Source organism: Pimephales promelas, chromosome 1, assembly GCF_988280905.1.
Source record: "Pimephales promelas chromosome 1, fPimPro1.hap1.1, whole genome shotgun sequence".
NCBI lineage: Eukaryota > Metazoa > Chordata > Actinopteri > Cypriniformes > Leuciscidae > Pimephales > Pimephales promelas.
In genome coordinates, this window is record NC_142769.1 from 31022853 (window position 1) to 31043712 (window position 20860).

Sequence of the window (20860 nt, forward strand, 5' to 3'; positions counted from 1 at the left end):
ATGCAACTTAGCCGAATCTTAACCGCTAGGAGGCACTGTTGTTAAACATAAAAAAAAAAAAAAAAAACAGCGTTCCCAATGGAAAACCATGTGCAAAACCCTAACAGGTAAGATCTATAAATATTGTGTTTGACATCGAAAGAGCAGGGAAAAAACATGAAAGCGTTGTTCCAAAATATGTTAATTATTCAACAACAAACAAAACCAGCTTAACAAATTCACTCTATTGTACTTTACAGTAGGATACCAGCAATTTAGTGTAAACATCACTATATCTCTGTCTTGTTTGGTATGGCAGATTATCCATGGATTTCGGAACAGCCCCCACACTAACAAAGTATGTCCCATAAATAACTTAAAGTTATTACTAAGTTTTCTATAAAAGGAATGTAAATAAATGCACGCAAACCATACTGGGCCACTGATGTACATAATGACTGGATATAATAACTCATGGCGTTCTAACGGTCACCGCTACCGGATGTGTTCGAGCGGCCATTTTACGATTCCCTACCAGCAGAGGGCTCCAACGACCGTTATACAGAGATTGGGATCTCCGACGGCTATACAATTTTAAGATGACCCTGTGCACCATGCAAGTGTAAAACAGAAGGAAGTTCACAAAAGGACCTTGAAAAACTGCCCACAGATTGTAATTTAAGCCCGTAAGTAACTTTAGTAAGCTAGTTATATGCACAATTGTCGCTATTTCCGTGTTGTTTTCTCTGAGGCAAGATTAGCCTATGCTTCTTCTTCAAAAACAAATGATAAAACATTCATCAGTAACGTTTGCCGATAAGGAGCCTCAGAGCAGCAATAATCACAATAGCGACCCCCCATTTGACAGCTTCAAAAGAGCAGAGTCCATCTACCTCTAACAGTTAATAACGTGTTGCAGAGCAACATCTGTACCAAAAACAACCTTTATTCTCAATTTTTTATTTCAAATCATTATTTGTATTATCAGCGTCTTTTATAAAATAAATGCATACTTACTACACATTCTTTCACAGTAGGCCTATTCAAGTTTAAACCCGATAACCTTAAAAAACGTATTATTCAATGCATTACTTCTTAAAAATTCAATTAAATGGATTTATTTACCATTTTTTTTACACTGTCACTTTAATTCAGAGCCTGCAGCTTAGCAAAAATAGACTCGGTGAGGGAACAGCTCTCTGCACAGCTATACGCACCGCACCTGGAAAGTCTTGAAGGGCATCCGCATACAGTGAAAGCTCCAACCTGTTAACGTGGGTGTGGTAAAAAAATATGCACTGCAAACGGAGTAGGCCTAACCCCTTATTTACACTGCACACATCTGCGGCGCATTACGGCTCCAACAATGTTTTATTCTGTCCTTCACGTGGTGTCAACTCACATCAGGACCATTTCCACGTGATTTTTGCCGATTTGGGGGTACAACCACCAGCTCCGGTAGCCATGTCTTAGGTGTAACTCGCAGCAGACATGTGCAGTGTAAATAAGGGGTAAATAAGAGGTGAAATAGGCATACATTAACCCATACAATTTGTACTATGCATTTCCTGAACATTTGCATTTCCTGAACTTTCTTGCTAACTAATCAAATACTTATAAAGACTACTGATCTATCTGTAAAACACGACCAGAAAGCTATATTTACACAATTCACATATAGCCTTATTAATATTTGGTAAGCTGGAACAATTTCTGACTAAAAAACAAATACCCATTTAAATGTTAGGATGTTTGCATTGTAAGACTGTTCAGGGAGACTTTAGATTTAAAAACGTGTCTTGTTATGTAATGTTTTCTTTGTCAAATCATACAATTTCCCATTGATTCCATTGAACACTTGGGAATACCAAAATGGCGGCGCAGTGGCTTCACTGTTTATGACGTCATGAACTATCCAGTCTTTCTATAGATCAGTGATTATATTCATTCGGGTCACATGACATCACTGTAGCTTTGCGCCGCCATCTTTACAACCAACGGTCTCAGTAATGCCTGCAATATGTTGTGCAGTTGGCTACACGAACAGCCGAAAGAGGAACCCTGGGCCCAAACTGGTATTTTATATACAAAAACAATAGGATAGAAGAAAGAAGTGGTTGGCTGTCATTCGAAGAGAAGAGCTTCTTGTCTCATATTGTATCATGTCTCATCTTTCTGTGCACACACACCCGAGCCAAAGCGTGCAGCCGTATTCCCCTATACAGCACGCAAGTAATGTATTGAGCTCTGTTTCGTGTCTGAATGGACAAAAACAAACAACTTTATGTTTAAATGTCAATAACAGTTAGCCGTGGCCCGTGAGCCGTGACTAACAGCTGGCAACCATAAAGCTACATTTGATTTTTTTTTTTTAAATAATACCTATTACATTTCCCATGATTAAATAAATCCTTGGTGGCGAGGTGCTGCACATTTATGTCTTTCACTCATCCAGTCAGAGCATATTGATAGGCATCGGTACTCTTGAAAGTTTTAAAGCAATCCCCACTGTAGCCTATGGGGAGGGGTTATGCCCAAGATGTAAGGCAAGTCTGGGGCAGATAATAATGGATAAAAGAAAACAGAGGGGAACACATGAAGAGTTCAGATGCAAAAGGCTCTAAGTGAAATTTGAAATTTGACATTTGAAATTTTCTTCTAGAATGATCATTTTTATCAAGATTGTATATTTAAGTTCAGTGATTTCACTTAAATGGCAATGATGATTACCTATAAATTGTTATTTAAGTGAAATTACTGAACTTAAATATACAAGTTTGATAAAAATCATCATTAAAGAAGAAAATTTCAAATGGCATTTAGAGGCTTTTGCATCTGAACTCTTCATATAAGGATCGGAGCCTAAAATTGAAATTTTCTCTAGGTATCTCTGTCTGTTCCTCTCATTCAAATGGGCAGTTTGGGTGGCCATACCGGGCGAGATCGGTCGTAAATATGGCGGCGTTCTATTTGGAGTGAAGTAGGTGGCATCTATGAATTTGTTTGAGCTCATGATTTCATAGTTTATATGTTCCATTTCCAAACCCTGGCTACGTGATGTTGAAGTTTGAAATACGTTTGTTGCTAATTATAAAACGTTTTTACAATCCTTGATTCTGATAGCTGTGCTTTATTAATGACCGCTTCACCCAAAGGTTCTATTTATCATAGCCTCCTGCAGATGTTGCTCTTATCTCTCATATAAAGAAACACACACACACACACACACACCGATTTAATGGCTATATATTAAGCTATGCTGTGTCTATTTGCAACAGGCCTTAAATCTGAGGAAAGCTATCCCTGTTTGAATAGACATGTTGGACTTAATCTTCTTTTCCATCACATACTTTTTGTAATGCCATTTGAATCCTTTTATTGATTATTAGTAATATTAAAGCTATCACCATTAGAAATGAATCACTTTAATAAATCTTATTTTAAAAATCATGGCATTGATGTTACCATTGCTCATCCTATAATATGCATTGTGTTACTTGTAAAGCCAAAGGGCAAAGGCTGTTAATATGTGTGTGAAGACATTATCACTCTTCCCAACCAGTGTTGTTATTGTAAACTCTATTACTGTGAAAAAAAAAAAATGCTAATTGAAATAAAGCTGGAATAAAATATTAGATGAAAAACTTAAACTTAAAAAAATTAGAAATGCTGCCATGGCAAATAATTTAAATAAAGTATTAAAATGTACTAAAACTATATGCGGTATATTATAATAGTATATAAATAATAATAAAATGTTTTTTTTTTTTTATCAAATTAGGGTTTGAATCATATTCCATGTTTTAAAAATGGAACATGGAGCCAAGGTATTCTGCTCTCTTATGCTGCATTTATGGAAAACTGAGAGAATTTGATGACTACAACATCCAAACTTTAATGAAGAGATGGATCCAAGAGCACAAAGAGGTGGGTCAGTTTCATTTTCTCCAAGTCAATGACTTTCAGTGTCTTTTGAAAACAGTGCGTTGGATGGATTTCTCATCAAAGCAGCCACAAGCCCTTGGGGACAATCATCACATTTGTTCTGGTGATTCATTTTACCGTTAAGATTTAACACAGGGCTGGTCTTGTTTTCCCCTTAACTTTGAACATTAAAGGGACTCGAAAGGATGCCACAATTATGTATCAGTTACACAGACGGACCAGAATATGCAATCTCTCAAAACTCCCTAAACTGTGAAACGCATTTGCACTGTTTACTCAGCTGGTTTCTTAAGATCTGGTGCTGTGACTAATTTGACTTGCTTGAATGTATCTTTAGGCTATGTTGGCATTTACTTTCTATTTTCCACATATGTATGTAAACACAGCTGATAGCGTTTCTGTGATTTGGAATGACACTAGCCCTAATTTTGTATGTCGGACATGTTTCATAAGCGAACGAAATAAAATCTGGATTAGCCTCAGATGGATTTCTAGGTTTCTTGGCCAGGTGTTCTTTGAAGTCTTGAAGTCCAGCCTGAGGTGACTGTGGGTCTGCTCAGCTTAGCTTAGCTTTAGATTTATAGCGATTTGTTTTAGCATGGCAGTTTAAAGCTATAGGGTCCTGGTTCTGCTTAGGACGGTAACTGTCTGTGTCTGGTACTCTTAAGCCTGCATAGAGACAGACTCCTTCATCAGGTGCACACGAGGTGCATTATCTGTCTCTGCTGACATGTAATCTTAGAGCTCTGCATAGTTTTAGTTTACCTTGGCTCCCAAACATGGGACTTCTGCTCCAAAAGAAGAAGCTATCTTTAACTCGTTCCCAATCAAATAATAGTAGATTAAACACTCAAAGTGATTCATTATAGGAACACTACATTCCTTACCCAAGCTATGAGCAAAATGAGCTTTCCCCTTTTACATCAAGCCATCATAGAGTCGAATGTTAATAAAGTGATAACAAATTGTCTTGGAGTGGCTATCTACCTATTTCCGCTAAAAGCACAGTCCCAGCCATGGTTATAGTTAACTAAAACCACAAAAAAAAAAACGTTTTTGTTAAATAAACGTGAACTGAACTAAAAATAAACAGACATTTAAAAAACTAAGCTAAACTGAAACTTTAATTAAAATAAAATGAAAAAAATATTTAAAATTATAAAATTTTCTCGATTGCTAAAAGAATTCATGAAACAATTCACCATTTCTCACAACTATAAACACAATCTCAAAACTACCTTGTACAAACCTCAAACTTCCACATCAAATTCAAACATTTTAGTCAAAAACATATTCTCTTTTGTTAAAATCAAACTTTGGCTCACAAAACTCAACAAATACTCAGACTACTCTGTTTTTACTAGAGAACATCAGTGAGATCAATTAACGCTGTTACAGAGACCTCCTTTTAGCAATCATGAATCATTTTACAGCTGTTTATCATAGACAATATAAATACAGGGATGTAAGTGAGTGAAATGTAACAATAAGCTTTAAGAAAAGTTAATAAAATTAACTTATTTTCAAGTTAAGTTTCGCTTACACACATTTACTGTATATATATATATATATATATATATATATATATATATATCCCTCTGGTGCTCTTCGGTCATTTCTGATAAAAAAAAATCAAGTGGATCAAGTGGCCGTAAAAAAATATTCACACTTGTGCTCTTCGGTCAAAAGTGACAGACCATAGGAAATGAATGGGAAATTGACAAAAACCCAAAAAGTCTGAGAATTTTTGTGTGCACAATCTACAAATCAGCCATGATCCAGAAAAAAACAGTGTTCACCAATGAAGCGGTGACACTCTAAAACACCATGAGTGCAAAACACTCCCACACAAACACACTTTTTATACACATACACACCAAAAATTTTGACTGACCATAGGAAATGAATGGGAAATTGACAAACACAAACTCTCTACAAATCGGCCACAATGCAGAAAAAAAACATAAATGGTAAAAAAGATAATTAATATATATATAATATATAATAAAATTATTATAAAAATGCAGATATCGGAAAGCCGATCGAGAGATCAGTATTTCATGGCAGACTGTTTCAAATGCAGCGCTTAGGTCAAGAAGAATCAATATGTTTATTAACCCTGAATCCACGGACAAAAGAATGTTGTTACACAAACTCTCGGGGTGTTTTCTCTTATGCTGCTTCATAGTCACAGACGTTGCGTCCTAAAACTTCCAGGTCGCTAGTAGGGAAGGTGACTGATCCGCCCACTCCTGTTGCAGTCTTTCCCACTGTCAAATGGTCTTTCCCCACTGTCCGCCACGCTTTGCTGGCTGTCACCTGCCGTTTCCCAATTACTATTGACTGAATTACTATTCACTGAACTTCCCCTTCACCACCATAATTATAAAATGGACCACAGAAGTTGTATGGACTACAAAAATGGTGCATTGATGGCATTTAATAGCAAATGCCATGGTTGTCATGGGCATCAGACCTAATGCAATGCATCTAATGCTATGTGGCTCTTAACCAGGACACACTAAGGGCCTCAGCAAACTTCCAAGAGGCCCTGAAGATGATTTAAAATGATTTTAAACAAAAACAAGCATTAAAATAAAATGTTACTTTCAAGAACCAATGTTCCCAAGGTCTCGATAAATATATGAGGTAGCTTAATTTTAAAAGTGTGATGTCTACAACTGGAAAATTAAATAAATAACATCTTATAACTTCATGGGCATTTTTATGCATTTTATAGGTTTGGCAAACTCTTACAAACCTTTTTTTTTTTTTTTATTTTTTATTTTTTTTTATTGTAATTTAGAGTAAATCACAAACTTTAGAATGCCGTGGGCTGTGGGAGCCCTTGAAATCAAAAAGGTTGAGCACCAATGATCCAATGATTAATTCTGTGGATCTACACAAAGTCATTTATTTGAGAACTAGTGGATGATACCATGAAAATTGTCAGTGAAAAGTGACATCAGTCTGTTTTTCACACAAAACTATCATTTGACTATAGAAGAGATCAAATATAGCTCACAAGCCATATGGACCACTTGTATGGAGCTAGACACCCTCAGCCCACATTCACTTTCATAAACTTCTCATTTCCACGAAAGAAAGAAACTCATACAGAGGTGAAACAACATGTGAAACAACACGAGCCTGAGTAATTGATGACTGAATTTAAAATTTTTTGGTGAACTATCCTTCTAAATTTCTAGCGAACTCGTGTCAGATTTCACCTATTCAGCCATGATAAAGAGATTGAGACATCCACAAAGGAACATACAATCATAAACACAACGTGACAGTCCCATTCCAATGGTGGATAACTGCTTCTTCTTGCTGCAGCCTGGGTTCGATTGAAACATTTGGTCTCATCCCCTGCCCTCCTCAAAGGAAATGATTATCTTTTTATCTGGCCTGCACACAGTGACCTAAACCAGAGCGCCTAGAATGGGTTCATTGACTCGTTTTCATCATTGTGAAGGACAGTTATATATATATATATATATCTATAACTGTCCTTCACAATGATGAAAACGAGTCAATGAACCCATTCTAGGTATATTCATACTGTAATTCTGTCATCATGAATGGAGGCCACCTGCCGAAATATTTCTCTCTCCCTGACTAATTTATTTTCACATGAGACACGATGGACTCAGAAGACAGTAGAAATTGATGGCAGATGGTATTAAAACATTTTTGATTCAGTATCAGCTCAGTGTTTATAGCTCTAATACACGCACTTGCCGAATGGGTCTTTTTGAAACATACAGACAAATTTTGTTTATAACATCATGTATGAGTCAATTCACCCAAAAATAAAAATTCTGTCATCATTTACACACTCGCATGTTATTCCAAACCTCTATGACTTTTTTTTCCCCCCTGTGGAACACAAAAGATATTTAGAGAAATCTCTCTCTATCTCTCTTTCTCTATTTTTGGTCCATGCAAGTCAGTAGTGACTAAAACTCTTTGGTTAACAACATACTTTAAAATATCATTCCACAGAAAATTTAAATTTGATACAAAATGAAGGTGAGTAAAGGATGACAGAACTATCTCTTAAATATGTCAATTAAAAATGAGTTAGCAGTTTCTTTTTAAATTGTATTTAAAATGATGTACTTTAATTTTCTCTTTTGGACTTGTGGAAAAATATCCACAAAGAAAGGCAGTGATCACTGGCCTGAAAGCTTTATTCTTCAATCTCAAATTCACAGTTTGGATCTTTGCAGACCATAAATGCCTATAACTAGAAGCATCATCCCATGTCCTCTAAAATTCGTTCCTCCATGAGAGGTAAACAGGCTTCAGCAGTCTAGACATGAAGGAGAAATGGAGGATGAAAGCTAAAATCAAATAGACTTCTAGGTTTGCCTTGCCACATGGATCTGATACACTGTCATCGTCAGCAACATCCATTTCCAGTAACTCTCTCACTGTTCTCTGATCCAATTACTCTAATGAATATTTTATTTAGCTTACTTATTGTTTTTGTAGCAGGCTATTTCTGATGTTTAAGCTTCTTTAATGTATTATTCTGTTTTTAAGGTCCTTTTATAATGAAAGTATTGGGCTTTTTAACAGCCTGTTCTGATGAGAGACACTGTGGGGGAGGCAGTGTGTGTGTGTGTGTGTGTGAGAGATGAAGAAAAGGAGGGTGGGGGGTACTGATAGCTGTCGCTCGAGGCCTTTCTTCTCCGTGAGCCTCTGAAGGCAGAGGCCCTTTGGAGAGGAGAATTCACAGGAGAATAACCGTTCAAAGCCAAGGAGCGCCATGATGGTCTTCCACCAGATTCAGAGACGTTTGAAAAGTTCATACAAACTGTGATGCTGCCATTGGGAAACGTTTTTAACACACACAACGCTCTGGTGTGCTTCAGACTGTGACTCGCTGTGTTTATCGTGAAGAGGAGGGCAGGAGAGGAAGAAAAAGAGGCAAAGAGGGAGAGGGCATGCGGGAGAGACGGACAGAGTAAGAAGGAGAATGGAAAAAGCAGGAAAAGACAGATTAGAAGAAAAGGCAAGCTGTGACCTGCAGGCTGCAGCACTTACTATAAAGACCAGTTGCTGTCATTCTGCCTGAAATCTCTTTTAACTTAAATAATCAGAACCCTTAAAGAGAAAATCTGATTCCATGAGTCTCTCTGCTTAGACAAATGTCCTCAAAGGTAACAAAATATGCAACAAATCCATTTTTAATGTAATTAGGAATAAAACAGATTTAGATACCTCACCCTTACATTTCCTCTACACCATAATTCTCTTGTCATTTATTGAATTATGCTGTTATTAATCATGACTCATCATGAATCTCATGAATCATCACATTTGCAACAATTATTTCCCATTCAGCCAGCCACTAGAGGGAGCCCTCTCCTGAGTTTTGATTATGGTCTGCTTCTTTGTTGGTTTTCTTCCGTTTGCCACATATATTGGGTGCTTCTCAATATCCCTCCTCGTCTCCTCGCTCCTCCGTCCTCCCTCCTATGACCCGGAAACCGATCGAGCTCAGCCATCTTGAAGGACATCTCAATTCTCTAATTACACCGCGAGGAGTCGAGGAGTGAGGAGGCTTCCTGAGGAGTCATAAGCGAGGATACACAGGTGCATCCTACGCGGAACTGTTATATTGACTAAACGTGACGCATGTGTCAATTCTCCTCCCCTTTCACATCGGTCACAATCATTTTAATTTATACTTTACCTTTGCATTTTATATAAACCACACATCTCAGATTTTCAACAGTATAGCATATCTTTATTATTATTTATTATGAATTTATTAAATAACCAAACTTCAACAACATAAGGGCAGATCCTTTTAGCGCCGCTGATGACACTGTGGAGTGACGCTCGAGTCATCAATTATTCCAATGTATATAAAAAAGCTTTTATTCGATTCCTCTGTCCTCCTTTCATTTCCTCGCTTCCTTCCCTCGCGTCCTACAGGGGGTGGAGCTGAGACGCAAGGAAAGGATGCAAGGGAAGGAAACGAAGCACCCATAAATAGCTGGTCCTGCCACAATACTTTCCCATATTGCCAGTTCCTACTGCCTTACCATAGGGTAGTGATGGGAGAAACCATTTTTTTCAAAGCTTCAAATCAATTGAACCAACTTCACAAAATGTTTCTCTTTCCAAGCGTTCAAAACGCCACACGCTGGTCAGAACAGTGGAAATACAACACAAAAATCAGGCCAAACATGCATTAAAACTCCTTTTTCAAATAGATTGCAAATGTTTTCTTGAAAGCAAAATCTATCAAATGCAATTAACTAATCATATAAGAATAAATATCATTTAATATATGTTCTTTCATAAATTTTCAGGACTTGTTTCACTAAAGCCCCTTTTCCACCAAAGCATTTTGAGAGCCGGTTCGGAGCCGGTGCCTGCGCGCAACCCGGTCTCATCCCAAGACGTCATATAACTGACGTTTTGGGACGTCTTTTGACCATACGTCAATATTCGCCTTTTTAGGGCCCCCTTAAACGTCGGTAAATGAGGTTATGGGATCCTAACTCTACCCCAGACCTAAACCTAACCCTAAACCTAACCCGTCACCTAACCGACGTTAAAGGTAAAGCGTCAGTTGTATGACGGCCCGGGATCGCCATCTACCGACATTTAAGGGGGCCCTAAAAAGGCGGATATTGACGTATGGTCAAAAGACGTCCCAAGACGTCAGTTATATGACGTCTTGGGATGAGACTGTGTTACTGCGCGCGAAATTTCAACATCCAAAGAACCGGTTCTCGGCCAGGAGAACTGGTTCCAAAGCGGCACCAACTCTTTGCTGGACTAGAACCGTTCTTTTACCACGTCATGCTTACGTCGCGGGCTGGAGCGGGTTTAGATGTGTTCTAAACATCTTTTCTGACCATAATATCGCAAAGCCAGTAGAAGAAACACGATGGAGTCCGCCTTTGTAATTGCTATGCTTGAAGTTAACCCAAGCGTTTCTATTTTTGTAATTTTTTTTTATTGAAGACATTATAAGCAAAGAAGAAAACAGTCACAATATAGAACAAATAAATGGAAAGAAAAAAAAAAGACACAAGACAGGGGTACATAACTTATCAGAAAAGATTACATATCAAATGAAAAGATTAAAAGACTTACATATTTCAATTGTTTTTAAAGCTTTCTTGGTACACGAGTTAGAGATAATCCCAAAGTAACGTTGTACTTGCAAGCGTTTTTAGCTACACAGTGACGGAACGACATCGTTCCCTGGGCGCTCTAGTCAGTGGAAAAACAAATAGGTTCTGAAGCGGTTCGCAAGTTGAACCAACTCCGAACCAACTTTGAAGCAGCACCAGTTCTGAACCAGTTCTTTTTTTGGTGGAAAATGGGTATAAGAGTACCCTGAACCTTACTAAGGGTTTTCTTAACTTAAGAGCTTACATGCAACCAGGCCCTGTTCCTTGGACAAGGAGGAATTCAGAGGCCTAGACACAATAACGCAGACTAGAACCCCCTCTACTACATGGCTATATGCCTTGAAGTGGTGCCATTTCGCTACATTGTGTTCTTCCCAAGGTGAAGACTCATGAAGTCTTCGAGTCTACGAGGTGTACATGGCTGCAATAGCAAAAAAACACCAGTGTGGGTGGCAGGTCTCTGGAAAAAGCATGTCCTAATTATAGGTTCCTGAGAGGTACACAGAGGTTAAATCCCTCAAGACCGCACCTTATCCCTACAGAGAGATTCAAACTTATCCAATTACGTTCTGGGGGGTAAAATCCAAGTATGTTGTATGTAAGTTGGTGGAGTTTCCCTGGTAAATATCACATTATTGTTGTCGCTATACCCACCGCCTTGAAAAACAACCCACTAATACTGCAGGCTTGGCAACATTGGAAAGCAGGCAGTGACCAAGGCACTTGTGAGGCAAGGGAGGGAGGACTCAAAATGTTTCTAAACTTAATTAATTAATTTATTTATTTTTTGCACCATTTGCGTTTGTATTGTTAGTCTTTGTCGCCAGTCGCCGTGGCCTGTAGTCTCTCCCTTATCAGGTGGAGTCCCCCACAGGGACTACTTCCCTATGTAGTACTCCCATTTGGTGAGTCCATAGGATGTACTCTTCACATATTAACCTCCCCTACGTGGTCTCGGTAGTGTTCCTTTCTTGGCAGAGTCATGGCCATAAACTTTTTGAATTTTAAAGACTTATGGTTAGAGGAATATATTACTTGAACCATGTCTTTTATTTCTGCTTTAGTGAAATTGAAAATGTCCTGGAAAAATATCACTGAAAGATAAGAGTGGGAACCCTTTAATATTTTACAATAATGACACTTCAAAAGAAAAACAGAACATGATATCTGATACATTTTATATATTAAACAAAAACAGATAGCAGTTTACCCCAGGGGGGACTTTTTTTCTCCAGGCTCCAGGTGAGCTTAAACCAGTGTGGAGTAAATTCCAGACATGGCTTGCTTCATGAATTTTTACTATTGGGGACAGATCTGTTTGTCCCTCAGCTCTTATCATCACCTTTCAGACTGACATTTTACTGCTCTTATAGCTTGAAGCTCTGCTTTTAATCCTAGGAGACAGATGATCAAATACTTGATTATCAAATATCATCTTTGTCCAGGTCTGAGTCGGCATATTGAGTCTCTTTGTCATTGTGTCTCTCTTTTAAGTTTCTTGGTGAGCCCTACACCATGCAACAAGGTGGACGATTCTGATAAATGACTTCACCAAAGTTTGGATGGCTGCAGTTAAGGTAGATTAATGACCAGCCATTATTTCCCCTTTAGCTCTGTCGGACATCCCACATTATGCATGTAATTTCCCTCTCTCTAAAGCCCCTGGATTGAGATTAAATAGGTGTGGCTTTATTGTTCACAGAACGAAAGGAAAGGAAACGCATAAAGCAGATGAGAGGCTTAGGTTCAGCGTGGGGCCTTTCGTCAGTGTGCTCAGTTCTGTGTACGGCAGCAGAAGGCAGGGGTCTGTTCGTTCTGTCACCAGAGACATGAGGAGCCAAAGCTTCAAAGCATCTCTGTAATCTGCCTGAACATCACAGACACCAGGAAGTGACTGTCTAACCGACGCTCTGTCCCCGCCAAGAGCAGCGCAGACACACATACACACTAATGAAACGGAGATAAAGGGATCATTCACACAGCAAGCACTGGCTGTTCTGATGAAAACAGAGAAAATGGAAAATCAGTGGGGTTGTGCTTTTTTATCATTATTTCATGTCTTATAGCATTTTTCTTGAAGAATTCTCAAGCAGATAAACTGAGTATCCAGGATTTCATTTGTGTGTGTATGTGTATGGTGAAAGACTAATTCTTAAACAGACATAAAGGTGGGAATTCAGAGCTGACATGGGTCTCATTTGCTAAGGATGTGTACGCACATTTCTGAATGTTTTTATACAGAAAAATGATTAAGTTTGGGCTTAAATTCATTATGACAGGTTTAGCTTAGACTACAGTTAAATTATTGTTATTGCAAGAAGTGTCTAGCTCATCGAAGTTGCATTTATTTTAAGTTTACAAAAGGCACTGTAATGTTGTTTTTATATATTTGTTTTACATTTATAACTATAATGGGGGAGGAGCAGTCTGGTGAGGGCCAACTTATCTGAAAAATTATTGAAGTATATTTGACAAAGCAAAACACACTGTCCAGCCAACCAATCAGAGCACACTGCTTTTTTTTTTTTTTTTTTTTGAAGGAGGGTATCATGGAGACTGGAACTAAAAAGAGCGTTACTGACATACCACTAAATTTGTTACAAACATCATGGAGTAGCACAAATACACTAAGGAGGGCCCAAACATAAACTCAGCCCCCAGCCCCCTAAGTTCTGCCCTGCTGGTCAGCCTCTGTTGCCATTGGTCAGCACTTGTTTTAATGTTCGATTTGCATTTGTCCGGTCATGTCTGAAAAGTGATTGTTAGTGTTGGTTAGCATTTGTCGATTATGCTGCTCAGGGTCTATTTATCCATTTATATGCAATTTGAAGTTTATTAAGACATTTGATCTTAAATTTAAATATAAGATGAAACCCTACTTTGTCATCATTCATCACATTTAATGACATCCATTTTCTCTGATAACTTCAGATAGAGCATTAGTGAGCAATACTTTACTAAATCTTTCCGTCTGGCTGTCTGTCAACTGGAGTCAGGGGACTTGTTAACGGCATGTGGACCACGTTACAGGAAGCATACAGGGGGGTTGATTTCCCCTGAGAATCCGACAGATGAATGGACCCACAGCAGCCTGTCAAACACCTTCATTTCTTCTGCTTTCATGGATTGGGATTTTTAGTATTGCTATCTTAAAAGGGAACATGTAGTACTTCTTTAAATAAGTGAACACCACACAAGATGTCTGGAGAAGCTCTAAAATTGTTGCTGCATATCAAAATAAAAAAGATATCACTAAATGGAACATTTCTTCTTGTTAAGATAGCAATCATTTCCAGACTCTTCAGTACATATTTCCTCTGTGACCAACACTACAATATTAAAGAGACAAATCAGTGGACATAGACAGCAATGGCATGTTGCTCAAGAGAGTATTGCGCTACAAACTCTCATCCAACAGGCTTTAAATTATGACAGCAGTCATTTTTGAACTTGGATATGGAACATATCAAATAAGACTATAATAATATCTCTTTTTTGACCTTATGAATATTTGAAATATTTAACAAATTAGGACTCGACAAATGCTATTTGTATTTAACCAAGGGTAGAATAAATTAAACTAAATTTAAACTGTATTGACAGTGCTTCTGGCATGCTCCGGACCACTGAAAAAAAATTACCAGTACTTTATTTTGACATAATTTGGGTAATCAATTGAAAAACTTTATAGTCTATGTTATAGTCTATGTAGCCTATTTTTTTTATCATTTTTTTATTTGTATTTTTGTTAAATCTTGCAAAAATATTTGTTTAAATAATAATGATATTTATTGGCCTGGTTTCACAGACAGGATTAGGCCTTCTTTCAAATAGGACATAGTGATTTACCTTGTTTTTTTTTGTACTGTATGTTCATCCCAGACTTCAGTTGTGTAATGCACATTTTCCATTGTGAGGTAGAATCATTTTCTGTGGTAATAAACAACATTCCAGTTCTTCATTCTTTCACTCTTTCTTTTTGCTATTTGATGCTACTTTTTCTTGCACTGATCTTCTGAATAGTGTTCGGTCTTAAACCGAATCTTGAAACTGTGAGACAGACTTTAACCTCATCTGACTTTACTTCAGTTTTAAATATGAATCAAAGTCGAAGGTGTCCAAAAGTTTTCAAGCCCTTTCTAGTTTGCAGACTGTGCGTGTGTGTTTATGATAATTACACAGTAATCGACTCCCTATAGCAAATTCATCTAACATAATTACAGTCGGGTGAATTCACTCGACTCCTGTTGATCTAAATCTGTGTTTTACTGGCCACTAGCCAGTCACTGGCTGTAATGCAGAGAAAGCAATGAATCTCTGGGTGTCAGTTGATGTTCAGTTATAAACAGCCGCTCTTGAAAGTCCCCTCATTCCTGGGGAGCAGAAACAGCCATTCCAGAGTTGTGTAATTAGCTGGAGTTTAATTAAAGAGCGATTTGAAGCAGGGAGGCTGAGAGGCACAATAAAGCTGCTTATAAAACAGAAATTAAATGCTTTACAAGCTCTGTGTTGTCCTTCAAGGCTGTATTGAAATTGCAGAAACTTACACAAAGGTTTCATGTTTTATGCTTTGCGGCCTTCATGTCTCTCCGATGTTTGCTATTAAAAAGAAAATAGGCTTTATAAAAACACACACAACAGATGAAATATATTACCGTATGTTGCCACTAAATTTGATTGTGAGTTAAGTAAACAATTAACCAAGACTCACTACTGCTAATTAAACAAGTGATTTAATCATTTAAAATGTTTGTCATTATATTAAGACAATTTGAGCAAGGCAATTAATGTCTTATTAAGCATAGTAGCTTTTGAATTCACTTGCACAAGAGCTTTGGAATTATTTATTTATTGAAAAAAGGGTGCTGTGGTCTCTCTCTCTCTCTCTCTCTCTCTCTCTCTCTCTCTCTCTCTCTCTCTCTCTCTCTCTCTCTCTCTCTCTCTCTCTCTCTCTCTCTCTCTCTCTCTCTCTCTCTCTCTCTCTGTGTGAAGTTTGACTCCATGCTTCAGGAATCATAACAGACTCAGGAACCGAGGGACATTATCATGCGTGTGAGATAATTGCATTAATCCATCATAATGTAAAGCCTATATTACTCATAATTTTTAGAATAGTGTTACAGAAAGCTGTATTCCCCGTGATGCTTACATTGAAAAAGTGACTAAACTTGTTTTAAAATCGAGGCAAGCAGGAGTTTTAGCATAGTGAGTCAAATATTTCTCTGAAATATTTTCTACAGCCTTGAGTTCAAACAGTTGGCTGAAGTCTATGTGTTTTGTGAGATGTCATTTCTGCGTCCACGGCACATCACGCGACTCACAGAAACGCTAGGGTTAGGCTGTATTTTAAGGACCGTCTCACTCTAGTGCCAACAAGTTTACTTATTTTGGAAGGGATCGCTGCCTATGGAGTGCGGTTAACACTGGTGCCAGCTGAAATATAATTTCATGATTGATAGCCTCATATTGTATGATTTATTTCAGACTTACAGACGTGGGTAGTGGTTAAACCTACAAAAGCTACTGCCAAAAGATCAGTTTCTGCTACGTAACCCTATTATACTGCATGATCAAATGTGTTCTCTGCTCAGTGACTTGCCAAAACTAGAGAATGGAAGGCTTGATGCGAAACAGATCTTTGAATGTGTTTTATGGCACTATGAAGAGCTACTGTTGGACACAAGTGATCAAGAGATCACTAAGACATATTCAGTTACCGGTTAAACGGGGTATATGTTGCTGTTAGTTTATTCTGTTTGGTCAGTTTGTTAAATAAAGGGACCAGACCCCCAGTCAACCATAATCACTTTTTTTGTCCATGAATGAGCCAAGATCACGGTCTGCCTTATGTTTACCAGGACAAGTTATATAGTCGACGAGTCTGCTGGGCACGAGTGTTAATGTCGAATTGCGTCAAGACTAATTAAATGACTAGAAATTATCAAAGCCCAACAAAAAGCGATTTAAACATGATTGATGTAATCTGTCTCAAGGGATTTCCCTTTAAGCCTTTTGTTGGAGAAGGCCTGAAAGCCTTGATGGCTTCAGCAGATGTTATGGGCTGAGAGTTGTAAAAGGAGCTCGAAAGGCTATTTTTTTGTTGCTATGAAATATTTCACTGCTTTTATTGTCAATGCAGATTTAGACTTGATGATTTAAGAAGTGATAAGTTCAGTAAATGGACTGTTTCGTTGAGTACTTCAACATTACTTCACCTTCCTGTGAGGGACAAGGCCATTTGTGTGTTGAAATAGAATAAAAAACAGACTCTTTCATTGACTTAAATCGCTGTGAATTCAAAATTTGGTATTTATTATTTTTGGCATATTATTACATATGATTTATCCATGCACATCATATATATTTTTATTTATTTATGTGTTGTTCACAGACTGTCATTCACATGAGATCACAGCAATAGCCAACAACAATGATCCAATCAATTCCCGATAGACAAAATTAAGTCCTCGCTCCTTTATATATTTTTCTTGTTTGTCTGTTTTCTTCAGATATACATAACAATAGGCAATACTTAAATCAATACTTTTGTTTCATGCCGACTTTAAAAAAAAAAAACATGACAGAAACGTTTACTTTCTTTCACTCTACCCATTTCCCAATTGTTCTGGCTTAAAAATGTTGTCACGTGTCAACAGGTAAACAATTATGGCCAGAGACAGTAATAGTACATCCAGCATCTAAAAACAATGCATGCTAATAAACCTGGCTGAAAGTAATAATAACCATAATATCTCTCTCTCTCTCTCTCTCTCTCTCTCTCTCACTCTCTCTCGGAAAACTATGGAAATATACCACTTTTTTTTTTTTTTTTTTTTTGAAAAGCGAAAATCATGGTTAGATTAATATACTAGACCTACAATGGGGAAAAATGGTCCCAGTATCTTTCTTTAAAGGTCAAAATATGAAGTTCATATTTTTGTTAGCACTTTCTACTCTATTGCAGTATCTGTGGGTGGCATACATTAGCTGAGAATAATAAACCTGGATAGTACAGACGAAGAAGGCAGCTTTTGTTTAGAGCTGTTTTCATAATCAGGCATTTTAGAGATAATTGGAAGAAGACAAGTCGTCCTCATGGCAGTGAAGTTGAGAGATAAGATATAACTTCACACACAGAAGGTCAGTGAGTTAATCTATTTTACTAATCTCATGTTAACAGGCATAGCATTTAAGTTTGTTAGTCTATGTATGTATATTAGCATAGGCCCCCATTTATTTCCATTAGGTGCCTTATTGTAACTCACAAAGTTGTTGTTTTTTTTTCTGAGGGACTACAAATTCTGTCAATAACTTAAATTTTACCTTGAACAGTCATTTATCAAAAGGTCACAGTCAAGGCCAAGGAAACTACAGGCAACTCAACCGATCTACTGGAGCTATGAATATTCAATAGAAGTGAATTCTGTAGAGAATCTGGTTCTATATTTTTTGTCTAAACAGTCGTATTTCAAAACCATGCACTTCCAGAGGTTTTCTTTCCACTTTCTTTGAGGAAACTGATCCGACACGCAGCACACTACACGGTGCACGGGATCACTGCACGGAGGAGCTGATAGTGAGGCATGTTCTCTCTAATTGGTGCTGAATGAATAGGAGAGTCTATCTTTCTTAACAGATCCAACAGGGCGGGACACAACGCCTCGATTTCAGCTCCCTCAAACACAAATCCCCTCTTCAAAATAAGCTAGCATGACCCTGTTTCCTTATTTAAAAAAAAAAAAAAACAGACAAGAGGGAAAGGGAGGGGAAGATGAGAGAAATAGAGAAAGAGCGAGCGAGTGAGAGGTTTGATGGGGGGTGCTGAAAAAGGATGGAGGGATAACTTCAAAACCCCACATCAAAAGGAATAAATAATTGTTTCTGCTGCTTGTGTTGTTGTGATAGGGATCTGGAAGAGGGGTGCAGCAGTCTTTGATTGCAGGCTGCTCTCCTGGAGAGGGCTCCTTCTGTCTACTGCTCCTGTGCTGCGGCAGGACCCGCTGATTAAACCCTGTTTGTTTTAATCTCCTCACAACCCCACAGGACCCCAGCTGGGGCAGGGGAGAAGTATCTCTTTATGGAAAGAAAAAGTGAAGCAAGTAATGATATTGGCATGATGAAGATGGAACATGCGAGAGACAGGCAAAAGTGTTACAGAGGAGTCACTCATACATCATGGCAGCAAAACTCATATTTGACCTGCACACCCTCATGATGAAACCAGTTACTGCTTTGATCATGATTTTAAAGAGTTGTCTGTGTATATTTTTAATGCTTATTAAGTCCTTGAATGTTTTTTTTTTTTAAATATTCTTATCGTTTAGTGTAGTAGCATCTCATCTGATCTCACCAGTACTAAGCCTCGAGCAGATGTCACAAGCAAAGTGAAGGAAGTACACATTTAAAAATAAATGGGTTTTCTCAGCGTTGCCATAGAAAAAAACATTTCACATTCTCCAAAGATCCTTTCAGTGATCAGTTCTGAAAGGTACCACTATTTCTTAGTGTGAAGAACATTTTAATAATCTAAAACACCTTGGCACATTGTAAAAAGGTTCTGTGAATTTTAAAGGTTCTTCATTTAACCATCAATAAAGAACCATTATGTTCAGCCCATTCTCACCCCCAAGGCGTCACTTAACTAACTGCTTCAATATCTGACGCTTTAGGCGCCCTTTAGCGTCAGTAATATGACGCCCTAGGATCGCGTGTACCCTACCCCCACCCCACACCTAAACCTAACCGCGTCCTCTAACAGACGCTTTCCTTTAGCGTCAGTTAGATGACGCCGTAGGATCGCGTCATGTAAGTGACGCTAAAGGGCGCCTAAAACGTCAAATATTGAAGCATGGTCAAAGGTGACGCCTTGGGGTGAGAATGCGTTGTTATGTTTAAGAGTGTAAAAAGTATTTATCTGAAGCTTTGGTAGGATGTTAAGTTGTGCTAGTGAGATGCTATATGGTCTTGACTTGGACGGGTATACATACAGTATTAACATCAGTCAATGAGGACCACTCCAACAATCGTCATGTTAATAAAGTCACAGAATGAAATAAAAGATAAAAATGAACATAATAATACCTAAAAGCCGGATCAAGCATTTTAATTTGTTCTCTTTAGCATGAATTGTAGCCTTTTTTTTCACGTGAAATTTTCTGGACAGCACCTGACTTAAAAAATAAAAAGTAACAAAACTTAAATGTGAATGAAAATCTTAGTGCTAAAAGTTTTTATGTTTGATTATAATTGCTTTATGGGATCATAGAACAGACAAATAGTATGTATTCAGTTATAGTATTTATAAAACAGAAGGTGAAAAGTACCCGGAAAACTTATGTGCATCTGCTGGACATTTTGCTATCTCATTGCTATCTCATCTATAAATTATAACTTTAAAAATGCCCTACCAATCATGTCTTTTTCTCTTTTTAGTTTAACAGAACATGTAAGCGTGAGCTGCCCTGTTCAGGATCCTTATATTCTTTTCTCCACAAAGTAAGTAACAGATATATAGAATTTATTACCCATATTGTTTTTGATTTTTATTACTATTTTAAATTTTGACTTTATGCCTAAAAATACTCAGTCACAAAAAAACAAAAACAAAAAAAAAACATTAAAGCTATACTTTATATCACTTTAACATGGTAAAGGGCTCATACTGTCCATTTTTGGAAATTTTGGCCTTTTACATAATCAAATGGAAGACAAACAATGTGTGTCATACCATAACCTCATCATCTGCAGAGAGAAACTGCCTCTCAGAATAC

At 37.6% G+C, this 20860-nt stretch overlaps 1 protein-coding gene across 5 annotated transcripts in view; it reads left to right on the top strand.

The window, feature by feature from the left end:
- Positions 1–51: 51 nt before the first annotated feature.
- Positions 52–20860, top strand: part of nkd1 (NKD inhibitor of WNT signaling pathway 1) — an 84019-nt gene continuing 63210 nt past the window's right edge. For 3 of the 5 annotated variants that reach the window (XR_005620277.2, XM_039657277.2, XM_039657297.2), the window contains exons 1-3: positions 52–107; positions 3761–3906; positions 20523–20585. The gene's annotated coding sequence lies outside the window, so the exon portion shown is untranslated. Of the gene's footprint in view, positions 108–518; positions 666–2863; positions 2960–3760; positions 3907–20522; positions 20586–20860 lie in introns of those variants that run through there. The other 2 variants (XM_089129483.1, XM_089129484.1) reach the window with 2 other exon arrangements.